The following is a 13,763-nucleotide window of genomic DNA, read 5'->3' as shown; positions in this document are numbered from 1 at the left end:
TATCCTCCATTCCACCTGCCTGCACCTGCATCTCTACTGTTTAGGATGCTGGAGATATCCCATGCACCATTGTATGTCTACTGCCATTATCCTGGCTGCCGTTAGGTATTATATTAAACTTTCTCAAATCATTCTTCTAGCCTCACTGTTTCCATAGAAATACATTTTAAATTTAGGAAAAGTCAACTGTCCTTTGAAAATCACTGAAAACGCTGCAGAGAGACAGTGGCAAGTGTCCCACCGCCAGGTACCCTGGTCAAACGGTGGCACAGTTCTGCAGGATTCAGCGATACTCCAGATTTGTGCAAGGAGTAAACTCACATTAGGCAGCCACAACCCTACCTGCCAGGGTTTGAGCGGAGGGCAGGAGGGGGGAAAAACGGTTCTGAAAGCCAAAACCCTAATAGTCTGAAATTAGCCTTGTTCTGGGCCTATAGAAACCACCTCCTAAATCATGAGGGCTGTACCCCATTCACAGCCAAGACTGGATCCAGCTGCAGGGAACGGGAGATGCCTAGGGAAACAACTCCCTCCCCCTGGACATCCATCCCACTGCAGGATGAGTGGTGAGGAAGGCTTGAAATGCACCCTACAGAAACCGCCTCCTAAACCATGAGGGCTGTGCCCAGTTCACAGCCAAGACTGGATCCAGCTGCAGGGAACAGGAGATGCCCGGGGAAACAACTCCCTCCCCCTGGACATCCGTCCCACTGCAGGACGAGTGGTGAGAAAGGCTTGAAATGCACCCAGGAGGGAGGCACTTTTCCAACCTGAATCCTCACTGGGGAAAGCACTCATATTTAGGAATGGGATTTAGGTCTTACAGCATCAATAAGACTAAGCAGATGCTCTAGTGAATCCCTAAATCTAAACCCACCACAGAGACCGCTCTATGAATTCCTAAACATTTTCCACTGGAATAATCAGAAGATCACACTTTTTCTAAATATTGCATGAGTTGGCTAGTTGCTTGAATTTCAAATTTTGGGGCAAAGATCTATGTTATTACCAACAAAATCCCAAATTATTAAAGAGTATTTCTCACTCTTTCATTCTTATTCACTGATTTCCTATTTAATAGACATAAAGAACATTAACTGGCATTTGTTTTCAGCCACATGCTGAAATATTGCTTCTTTTTTTCTTTCTTTCAGAAGAAAAATCAAGTCACAACTGTTTATGTTTGATGGGACACACAATAGGCCACTATGATGTTCTCAGATCAGGGCATCCAGCTGAGGCTGCTGGACTTTGGCATGTTGGTGTGATCCCTAATAAACCCAGAACACAGTGCTGTGTTTTGATTGCCCCCATCAGATTTTCTGGTGGCAAACCTGAGATTTTCATGTGGGAAATTTAAATTTGCACAGAAATTTCCTTTTCCTTCAATAAAGAAAAAACAAACACAAACAATCTTCTCTACTCTCATGCACAATGCAGAAGAGTCAGCACAGGACCAAAGAAGGTCCACTGCATCCATTCTGCATTTAGTCTTTCAAAAATACTGCTGTATTAGCAGCAGTTTACTGTGCTCATACCCAACTTCCCCAGTGTGTTAAGAGCACTTTCTGCCATGGTGTTTGGCTAAAATCCCTGCAGGACAACCAGAAACGCTTCAGCCACACAGACATGGGGCAAGCAAGAAGCAAAGATGTCATCAGATGGGAGGAGGTGAAAGAGGCATGTCAAGAACTGGCCAGAGCACCATGGCCAAAAGGCAGGGGACAAAGCAATGCTTCCTCCCAACTGAGAAAGTTGAGAAGAGTCTCTTACCCCTCCTAAAACACCAGCAATGGAGGAAACTGCCATTACTTTATGCTCCACAGCCCGATTTCTCCCAGCTACCCACCACACAGCAGCAACACGTTAATTATATATGTATCTCTCCAAGAATGACCTGGTAACTGTAAAAAACAGTAACTACATAATTATACTTTACTACTGCTTTTGTTGGACTCGCTCTGTAATTACAAAGTAGTTGCTAAGGAAAACCAACCCATTGGTTTTGCCATGAGCAATTAATGCAGGTTACCAACATGATGGTTACGCAGGGCCAATGCTAACATTGGCACCCAACCGTGTTATTCATCTGTCAGTTGTGGCTCCCCAATAATGAGTGCTCTGCCTCACATTACACGTCCACAAGCACGAGAAACAAACTGCATCAAAAACCCAACTGTGCTACTGAAAGGAAAACCCAAGGAGCAGATACCCATCGCACGTTACAGTTCCTTTCCCTTGATTTCTGTTTTTGGCAAAGGGGGAGAGCTGGCTCTCCTCTTGCTCTGCAGGGCAGGTTTGTGGATGAGTAGCTCTGCCACCCAGGGGTCTCATGTACACCTTGCTTTTCCCATCCCTTGGATGTGGTTTTCTTATGGTTGCTCCTCTCCAGCCACCGCTTGACTGCAGAGCTTCTGTGTTCCTGGGTGCCACAAGAGGTGGAGCAAGACTCCACTGACAATAATGAGACCTTTGCTATTACATTTTAAGCAGCAGGATTTCATCCATGGCACATTTACCTTTGCATCATAGACTCCATGTCATTTTTCATCACCATATCTCAAGCCACTGCCCAAGTGGCTACTGGCAGGTTTGGTGCCCCATCCAAATCCCTTTTCATTTAAATCACCTGTTGTCCACGTGGGCATCTTTTTGTCATGGGACTGTCTGCCTTGGTGATCTCTTCCATCTGACCCACCCATCTCTGATCTACAGAAAATACCAGCTGGGGTTATTTACAACACTAGAAATGATGGGGTAGCTCATGGGTCACTTACCCCTCTTTTGCGGCACAGAAAACACAGGCAAAAAGCTCCTTGACGTCCACATTGGTTCTGCTATTGCATGTTAAAAACACCATCAGGAAATCGTATTTAACACTGCTATTTCCTCGGGATAGAAAAAGAGCAAGAAATAGTTACAATGGATTTGTGAAATCTAAATCACCTTTAAAACAGGGCTAGAAACTACATCAGGGGGATCAGCCCTTTCCACTCTCTCCCAAGGTGTCTGGCGTGGGGATTTGCACCTCCTCCCACCAGGGCAATCACCACGGCAAGATGCACGATCATGAGGCCAGGACAAAGAGGCAGGTGAGTATAGGAGCACCAGGGCCCGTAGTGGTCCCATGGAACTGGTTTGTTACTGGTGAGAAGCAGACATCAGTCTGTGGCCCCAGTCAGCCCAAAGCACATAAAACCATTTTTTTTTTCCAAGAGGTTTCTCTTCCAGCCTGCTCAAGGACATAGGAATAAAAGCATTGTATCTTCTATCCTGGGTTATGAAACCCAGAACAACCAAGGACTCAAAAATTGCAGGCTGTTTCTTAAAATTACCTCCTCCGTGGTGCCAGCATTAGGGGTGGTTGTCCATCATCCTTGCCTGGAAAAGTAGCTGCGCTCCACTATCTCTTCCTGCTTTCTCCATGCTGGGAGATGCTAACACCTGTCTGCATAGGGATACTTACCCAAAACACTCAGCAAGGCTGGATCTTAATGGGAAACGATGGGTAAATGCTGCTGGTGGGTCACCTGCACTGTCTTACAGTGGAAGGAACCGCAATGAGGTCTCACCCCAGCACGGGAGCAGCACAGACGTGTTTCTGCCCTCTCAATCCTCCATGGCTGCGATTGGCGTTGGTGATAAGAAGCATCATGGAGGAAACTCCCCAGGGACTTACAGCCTCAGGAGTGTCTGTGGAGAAGAGTCTCCCCCCAGCCCAGCTCACATGCAGGGACAGACCATGTACAGATGTCTCCTCCAAACTGTATTCAGTATGTGCCTTTTTAAAATGACGGCTGCAAGAGCCATAATGAAACAGAATAAAAGCATTGTAGTACCAGCATCCACCTGCACTAAACTGTAGTCCTGCAGGTGAACCTTGGCCAGCTCTAGCTGAAACTTCTTGGCCCTTAAAAATAAAGACTCGTTAGTCTAAAGTAGATGCGTCCACCAGACATTTAGGCTTCGTATCATTAAGAGGTGTTAATGGCAGCCTGCAGGCATCCTCCACCCAAACCTCTTTCATATCCAACCCTGATCTGGGTGTGAATGATGGCTCCACACTCTTGCCTGTCTTTGCCACTGGTGCCAGCATTTTCACGAGCACAATAAAAAGTTCTGTGCAATTCAGTTCCGGACCGTTTTATTTCAATTCTGAAAAAAAAAAAAAAAAAAAAAAAAAAAAGGGATCTTAAAATATTAAAATAACTGGTTTTGCTACAGCTGAGGCAGCTTCTGGCCCTCGCTGCCTCCTGCCATGCCACAGAGATGTCCCATCCTCTGATCCACCAAGCAGAGTACACCTACCCCAAAGACACCCCACAACCATAACAGTGCACCAAAGCCATGTTCCTCTATTTCAGGTTAGAATTACGGATTTAACTGTATCCCATAATTTACCATACTTGATTCTTCAACATCCAATCTCTTCCTTATTTTCAGCATCCCCACATTTTTCATTTTCTGTCCCCATCACATATTCATTGGATGCTGTACAAACAAGTGTAGATTTAAAGTGTCCCTGTAACATTTTACTTATTCTGTGACTTAATAATAAAAAGAGCACTGAATAGAAAGGCTAGAGTTCAATTTCTGGGCTCTACTGCCATTTGCAACTGCACTCTCCCACAGCTCCCCGGTTAAAATACAGCCACCCATTCAGCTTTATGCTAGCTCTGGAGCAATAAAACTGCACTTTGCCAGAGGAATTTTAAATCGTTCTACACCAATGCAGAGATCTTTAAAAAACAAATTTAAAAATGTAAAAAGTGAGGGTCAGAGTGAAACTTTTGGATTTTACCAGGCAGGTCTGCAAATTCTCCACCTTTACAAAGAAAATTTTCATGTGCTTTCAGAAGTGAAAATGGACATTTTTTGGATGAAGATTTTTATTTAATTTCCCTAAAGGCCCCAGAAGTATAAAACTTGGTGAATGAGAATTAAAAAAAAAAAAAAAAATCTTCTGTAAGTGGAAATCTCCACCATATTGATGCATTTCACAGTTTAGACTACAGGAGCCTATAACCGAGACTCTGCTCCCAGGGTTGGGTCCATGTGGGATGGCTGGGCAGGTCTGGAGACCACTCACCGTGGCCAACGGGCAGCAGGATGCGACCCTCTGCTCTGCACCGAGAGGAACAACGTCAGGTCTGTACATCTCGCTGGGTGGAGGAGTTTTAATATTTGAAAGGTGTCGCAGTGCAATGCGGAGAGCAAGGAGGGGGCATCTCCTGTGTCCCGTTGCACGTGGCTTGGCACTTCTCCGCCAGGTGCCTGGTTTTCTCCATGTTTTCTTTGTCTGCCTTGGATTGAGACTCCCTGGAGGAGAGCCCGCTTCTGCGCAGTGCAAAGCACCGCAGAGGCCTGGCTGCACCTGGGTTTCTAGGAGCGAAATTAAGCAATTACAAATCATTACTCTCATTTTTTTTGGCAATTTCATGCCAAAGTTCTGTTTTTCTTCAAAGCTAAAGGTCAACGATTAATTCAAAACTTCTATTTTCCCCAAAATTATGGGCTGCAGAAATAATGCAGAGGCAGCGAGCCCAATTCCGCCCTCCGTTGTACCTCTGTAAACCTGAAATAGCTCACTCCATTTGCACCGTCTCTGCCTTCTGATTTCTTCTGGCCTTTTCCAGACCTGTTACAGGGACTATGGCTGCAGCACTGGTTTTCTATGGACCCCAGGTCCTCCCCAGGACCTGTGCATGCATTGCCCTCCCACTTGCACCAGCTGAACTGGACACCAGCACTCACAGGCCTGGAAGCATCTTCTCTGGGATTCAAAGTCATCTGAAGTCCTTTCAAAGGGACTGATGATGTATCAGATGATGCACTGGTTTAAGTCTCCCTGGGTGAAGGCGTTGCGGACACAGCCACCTGCAAGAGACGGCATACGTTTTAGCAGAGCACAGATTTTACAGTCCGTTATGGTCATTGCTGTGTTTTTATTATTAATGTGTCTTGAAAAATAAGATGTTTAGCTAAGCTTACTAATTCCTTGAAACTCAAATCATTTAAGCTGTCTAACCTTGTTCAGGATAATTATTTCTATCCATTATCCATCATGCTAAAAAATGACAGCTCTGGGACAAGGAGGCTTTTCAAGCAAATGTTTTAAGACAGTGTTTTAGGTTGCAGGCACTGGCAAATGTTAATTAAATTAGATAAACAATGACTCAGAGTAGCTGTGCTATACTGGAAAGAAAGATGGGAGGTAATGGGGGAAGGAATTTGGCAGCTCAAAGGTCGAAGCAGCTTTTTTGGAACCGAGAATCTGTCCCTTGAGCAAGTACCTTGCCTGAATTCAACAGGATGAAAAGAACTGGTGCCCCTTTACTTTTACACCTCCAGACAGAATTTGCGTGGCTTTGCTGTGTTTCTGCCAAGGCACGTGGTGTGCGCTACCTGTCCGAGGCATCCTCCAAGCTCATCCACCAGCCTTGGCCACACCATCACAGGAGGACCATCATCCTCCATCAGCATCCCCTTCCTCGGGTAAGGCCAGTCCTGAAACTGCTGATCCAGGTTGAACGTTCAGTCATCCCATGTGGTGATAGCTGTCCACCGAATGAAGCAGTTACAAGAGCAAGGCTCCGAAAGTGACCTCCAGGTCTGGAAACACATCTCCTGATAATTCCTGTGCCATAGCTATCCTTCATCTGTACATTACAGATTAATATTACTTATTAATACTTAAAACAACAGTTATTATCATCTTGTGCAACGGTTCCTACAGTGTACAATAATATTTTTAGAACCCAAGCACTGAGAAGAAGATTTCTTTCTGAGGACTCGTTGCACTAAAGATCCCCAGTCAAATAGCTGGTTTGGAGTTTTCCATCTACCCAAAGAGCAGAGGCTGAGGATGGGATCCTCATTTTCACTGTGAAAGCAAGTGACTTGCAGATGTGAAGGGGTTCCCTGACTGACTCTCTCTCAAGTCCTGCAGGGTGGTGGGGCTCTCCCTTAGGAGAAGTTTTGGAGAGGATTTCTTCTGCTGCTGGACCTATGCAGTTTTTGTAGGGAGACAGAACTCAATGAGTGCAACAGGAGTGCACCTCTATAGGAGTGGGATGAAGGGAAAAGAGAAGTCATGCAGCATTTTTAAAACAACTTAAATTGTGTTAAAGGAGTATATGGGACACCTAGAGAAGTTTATATACTTTATTCTTTTACATCTTTTAGCTCACAACGGAGGCTCTTATGTTTGTTCCAGACGTCCAAGGGTCCCTCACTGCTGCCTTTTGTCCCCAGGTGCAGCAGGAGCTGATGGACCCTCTGCGCTGCTGGCTCAATGACCGTCACCTACCTGTGATGGTAGGCATGTGTGGTGCCTACAGGGAATTGGAAACACCAACTCTTGCAGTGGGTGGGCAGCAAAGGCTTCAGGAGTGAGTAACAAGCCATCGGTGAGCCAGCCAGCCAGCTACAGGTCTCCCGAATGAAACCCAGAAACTGCTCAACTATTCTAATTCCTGCACATCTCAGGTCATGTTCCTTCAAGCGTTCAGCTGAGTCGCATTTCTTTCTGGAAACAGCGGTACTGCAGTCCCTCGCTGTGCAGAGTCCCTGATGGAGGACCCGTGGTGCTCTCACCCTCGGCATCGCTGTGATTCAGCCAAGTGTTGGGTTTTATACTACGGAGATACTGATCTGTCCAAACTTTCTTCACCTGCTCTGATCATTTGAGCTCCTTGGGGACACACACCTCCATGCCACTGTCCAACTAATTAGTTGCTTCACTGGCTGCATTCTGCAATTCTTCAGTGATGGGTCCCCATCTGACATCTTATGACAACTGATTAGTAAAGTAGGCCATGAGTTTAAGAAATATGTAGTTTTGGCACCACTTACTATTAACTGTTTGCGTGCCCTTTTTGTCTGGTTGTTTGTTTTAAAGAAATTGTTACCCTTCAATGTAAATACCAAAGGATGAAAAAAAGTTTGTGAACTGGCAATTTTACAAAGCAAGATGCAGTGAATCTTACGATCCCTTCAATAACAAGCCCTGAAGAGGCAATAAAGGAATATATGTCCTTACTGCAATGTTATATATTACAGAAGTCTAGATACCAAGGCAACATCTAAAATTGCTAGTCTGTCCCACAGTCTTGGGCCAGAACCATACGCAAGCTAATTAATTAATTAGAATTAAGTCAAAACAACCTGTCTTCACCCCTGGCTACCCCTGCCAGAAAAGAAACAATAAATAAAACTTGAAGGTTAAACACGGTGAACACTCCTCTCCAGGTTAAAAGGATGTCAGCAAGCTACAGCACCACAGCAGTTAAATGTCGTTGAAGATTTGACTGCTTTTGGTCTGGGATTTGCTCTCGCTTGAGAGCTGGTCAAACCAATCTTTCCAAAACACTGACTTCTGAACTTTTGCCAGAGGTGCCTCTCTCCGGTGACCAGGCAGGCGACATGTTAAACCTGTCAGTTCCGAATAAGCAGAAAAGTGTGCGCCCACTGTGGGGAGGGCATTTAAAGGCGCAGGTTTTCCTTCGGCGGATGAGATGGAGGGCTTGCAGGTGTACCAGGAAGCTTATGAGCATTTGGGGAGAGCGGTGGGACCCCATTGCCAGTAGGCTGGTACGCATCCCAGCTCAGGTGGACAGAGCTACCCTGGTTTTAAAATCTGTCCATCCTAAAAGACAGAGCTCTGCTGCTGCAGGATGATGCACAATCTGGTTTCAGGGAAGTCTGAAAGATTGAGGGGAAGAAAGAATAACAACTTAATTGCTACCAAAAGGAAATGAGAGACAAAACCTTACAGATTTTGTGTCCATACACAGGCCACCCTGGCTAAGGATCCCGGGTAATTTCTGACCTAAGTCACGCTTGACTGCATGTTCGGCCTTCCTGATAATTTTGAGGGCACTGCAACCACTGGCAATACAGGTTGCGACCACATTACTGCAGTGGCCACTCCAGAGTTTTATGAGAGACAAGCAGTCAACAGAAGCCACCAATGATCCTGATTTTTGCTCCCTAGTTTGCAGGAAGAGTCACAAACAACTGGTGCTCCTCTTGAACCAAACAGTCCTGATATAATACAGCGAAGAAGTGTTTCTTTGCTCCTTCGAACAGACAACAGTAAAATCACTTTTAAAGAAGTCACCTCTACATACATCAGTAAACTAATGTCCACCATGAACCTCTGATGTCTGATTAGGATAATTAGACTGCCCTAACCGGGAAGTTTAATGCTTGTTTCACTGTGACCAATGGTCCAGCCTAGCACAAACTGGACTCATACCAGACCCAGAGCTGAAATGGCTCTGTTGCTACCAATCTGAGGTCCCCTCCTATCAACAGAGAGGAGATGATACACTCTCGTCCTTCCAGGTCTCTGTATTTTTACAACATGACTTACATTGGACGCTGCCATCTCACCTGCAAGAAGCAACATGAGTCCAGAGCAAAGCCTGAGCCTGTATCTTTAACCTGGGGTATCAAATTGGCCAAGACATATCTCCACCTCTTTCAATATTTATATACAACAGAGGGTAAGTGGTCTCAGTGCTGGCAAGGCACAGAAAACAAACATCTCTATTTTTCACCATACACAATCATGCCAATACCAGGATGAGGTCTCAACGCTGAGTCAAAATAATACGAGAGATACACAGCAGGTAGGTGAAGTTGAACCCAAGTGAGACAGGAGATGTCAGTATGCAGAGGAGAGAATTTGGAAGAGTTTGCGGTTAAAACACACGTTCACAACTGAGCTCCTATTTAAAATAATAGGAGAAGAATCCACAAATACATTCAGCTCTCTCATAGCAGCAATTATCACTTCCAACCATCCCCAGTTGGCTGGGAGACTGCTTCCCATCCTGGCAGATACTGACCTGGCCTTAGTTTTTCACACCTTGGTCACTTGGCTGTATTACAGCAAACCGATATACCTGGGCATGAAGCCTGCAACACTTAGGAAACTCCAAATAGTACAAAATGTTACAGAAAACCTCTTCAGTGACACTCACTGCCACAAATACATCACATCTATCCTCAACTGTCTACCATAGCTTCACAATTTTAATTTGGAGACGTGTTCAAGTTTTTGACCCTTTTCTTTCTGATGCTCCTTGGCCTGAAGCTAGGACATCTGAAAAACTGCAGGAAACTATTGGATAAAAACCATGGTCAAGAAACACACTTCTCTGGTGCTGCAGAAGTCTTTACAACAGGATGTGGGAGACTGAACTTTTGCATGAGCATAGTATGAACTTGCTTAATCATAGATGATTGTGTGTGCTGTAAACAGGAGTCATCTCCCTCTCTCAGCCACAAGCGCTTGTAATTGCTTGATGAGTAATTTTATTTATAAAAATAAATAAATCAGGAAAGCTCTGGAGGAAGCCACTGAGCTTTCCTCCAGTGCAAATTCCGTTGCAGGTATTTCTCTTGTTGGTATTCATGGTTCATGCAGACCCTCCCCTCACTCGGAACAGATGCAAGTCAGCAAATAGAAGCGTTGACGAGACAGTCAGCAAGACGCGTTCAAAGGGTGTTCCCAAATGATCTGTTTTCTGTATCTCCCATTTGTAACCAGAGTTTACTGCAAGTCAGTTTTTACTTTTTTTTTAAGGTGAATAACAACTAGACCACTATATTTGTTTAAACACGCTCATCTTACAAAATTCAGGTCTTTCTCCTCCCAGATCTGAGGATTTTGAGCAAAGATCAGACAATCCTGTGTGTAATGTCAGGGAAACTATAGATACTAGCGAGCTGTAGGTGAATCATAAAATCCCTTTGTGTTTACACTTGAATTTTTCATTTGTCTGAATAATGCCAGTAAAAAAAGAGAAGCCTTCATCTTAGATTTCCAACACCTGCCTGACAAAAAGAGCAGGTGAATACTTTTTTCTAATAAGTTTGGCAGACTCATAAATAGGACTCCCTCGGAGATACCATGAAGTGCAATTTTTCAAAGAAATTTGTTTTTGTGAGCTATAAATGTATGTTTGGTCAGAGTTCTGGCAAACAACTCAAGCTAGTTTTTGTCCTATGTAAGCCTTTTACGTCATGCCCTAGAAACAACAACAGCTGTTAATTATTTATCAGCTGATGAACATTGGCCTGTTAATTGCAAAACATTATAAAAAAGATTAGGCAGCAAAGCTCGATATGTATGCAAGCAGGGTTTTTTTGCTTGGTTTTGTATGTGACTTGATTAAATAAGCAATTTTAGGTCTCTGCTTAGTTTACAGGGACTACCTTCACCAGTGATTTTATCTCAGAAACTCTAATGGGCCCACAATCTTTAGATAAGTTTACTAAAAATCAGAAGATTTTTCAGACCTCAAGTTTTTTGAGCCTCTATCACTACTCTAATCTGTTATGAAGATGAGCTCTCCAGTGTCTCCAGTATATCACGTCTTGAACCAAAATGATTAGAGGTTCTTCGGGAAGGGGAAGTGTTACTGAGCAAGGAGAAGGCCACAAGATTCAAGAGATTGCTCTCTCTGACCTTCTTCCTGCCTTTACGTGATATTCTTGTCATTCAATACTATTCGGTGGTGCATGAGAAGGCCACTGTAGACAGTTAGTGACTCATCTGCATTACAGGTCCTTCTGGCTCCTTTCTTGGTCTGTTGACAAGAAAACCATGATTGACTCCGTACCAATGAAATACAAGTTTCCAATTTTCCTAGCACCTGCCTTGTGCCAGTGGAGTATTTTCATCCTATTAAATTTGCCCCGATGTACAACAGTCTCTTTCATATACAAATGGTGAGGAGAAAATATATACAAAAGGTTTTTTAAGAGGCTGTGCAGGGCTACCTGGTGAAGGACCTCTGAGCAGGATTCCCATGCCGTGCTCCACCATGCAAGGCATTTTGATATGTGTGAGCATGGGTGGCCTGTTAATCAGCATTGAAATAATCTGCTCCTGTTGTCCATGTTTATCTGCTTCCCCATTGTCCACCACATTGGCCCCGTTCTCTTGTTGGCCTTCTAACATAATCAATCTGGGAGCTGACCAGGAGGATCTTGTTCTTACACTCTGATCTCTGATGCATGGTCTCCTTCGCTTTTTAAGAAGGAAGATGATTTTTCATGGCAATCTCAGACATCCCAAGAGGCTGGCGCTCATTGACTGAGACACAGTAAGGTGGAACTTAAACCGGTGCGCATTTGAGTAGGTTGGTTGAATTAAATGGAGCCTCACTGATTCACACCAGCTGAGAAGAGCACTAGAGGAAAGGATTTGAGAGGATTTAGGATTTGCTGTCCCAACTGCCAACCCCTTTAAAGTTTGGTTCACAGACCTGCAAAGCAGAGAACAGACTCACAGTATGTGCGTGCAGATCAAAAACAGCCCCAAAGGTGGTGGGACACTTCCATGAGGATTTTGCCTTATTTGCTGGACTCATTGTGCCAGTTACAAATCACTGCATATTCCAGTGGTCAAATAGCTGGAAAGGGCATGAGACCGTGGGGTCTGACCAGCTTCCTGCAGTTTCTACCTGCAGCGCTCGCTGGAGCAGCTTCTCTCACTTCCATTGCATTTCAGTACTGCAACGCTTTGGGTCAGCAAACTCCAAAGAAAAACTTTGAAGCTTTTCAGAGAGTCATACCAAGTCATCCCCATCCCCAAAGGAAACTAAAAAAACCCAAAACAGATGCATGCAAGCTTGGTCTTAAGAAGCGGGGAAGGGGAGGGACAGTGCGCTTGTTGCTTTTTACTCTAAATAGCATCAGGAAGTCCTACAGTCCCTGAATTAAAAAGGAAATAAACTTTCAGTGCAGGTTGTGGGACCGATAGTTTATATACTAAAGCAATACGCACATTTAACAATTTGAAAATGAAACAGCCCTGCACTGCACAGCCAGCCACACAGAAAATAAACAAAACCCTTGGAGTGCACCTCCTGGAAGATTTCGGCTCCAATTCAGACCAACATTTGAGCGTACGATGAAGGTGTGTCTGCAGGGAGGCTGATGGTCCTCCAGCTGGGACCCAAGGGCTGGGTAAGAGGGGCCAAGCCCAGCCCTCTCACCACAAAGCCAAGGTCAGCTTTGCCTGTACGAAGGTTGCTGGAAGGGGGCCATAATTCGCAAAATCATTTAAATGGTTAAATGGGCTACACATGTGGCATAGTGCTCCTGGAGTGACAAATTTAGAGTGCTGTATTCTGTTTAAATAATAAATGTTGTATTTTTTTCTATTTTTTTTTTTTTTACAGGGCTTGTACAGCCTGTGAAGTGTCTTCAAGTATAGAAAATCCCCAATTGCTCTAAATCTACAACTACCCTGACCACTGGGCTTTGGCCATCTAAATCAGAGCAGAACTGGGGCAAAAAATAAAGCGTATTTATAAAAATATCCACTGTGTGAGATACCCCTAAACTCCTGCCTAACAGCATCTGATCTAAGAGGGTCTTAGACTCCAGTTTTCATAGGTACTGCTTAGATCTCTGAATGCTCCTCATGTTCTTAATCACGTCTGCTCCAGAGATGAGGCTATGAATAATTAACTATGCCTCCAACATTACAGTCATAGATTATGGTGGTGGTGACTTGTGGACTGCCATGCGCAGCATAAACCATTTAGGAAACTCTGTTATCCACTTTCCCTTTATATTTGTCTTGCAATCACTTACCGCTTAAAAGGGTAAATCTTTCATAGCTTTAATTAAAGCATTTAAAATAATTTACACTGAAATTGTATGTGCTTGGGTCTGTCAAAATTGATGCTTTAATAACATGTCATCCCTTTTTTCGATTGCCCTGAAATCTGTTAAAATTA

The sequence above is a fragment of the Charadrius vociferus genome, unplaced genomic scaffold (assembly GCF_000708025.1).
Source record: "Charadrius vociferus isolate BGI_N301 unplaced genomic scaffold, ASM70802v2 scaffold423, whole genome shotgun sequence".
In the NCBI taxonomy this organism is placed as follows: Eukaryota; Metazoa; Chordata; class Aves; order Charadriiformes; family Charadriidae; genus Charadrius; species Charadrius vociferus.
This window is presented reverse-complemented; position numbering follows the sequence as displayed.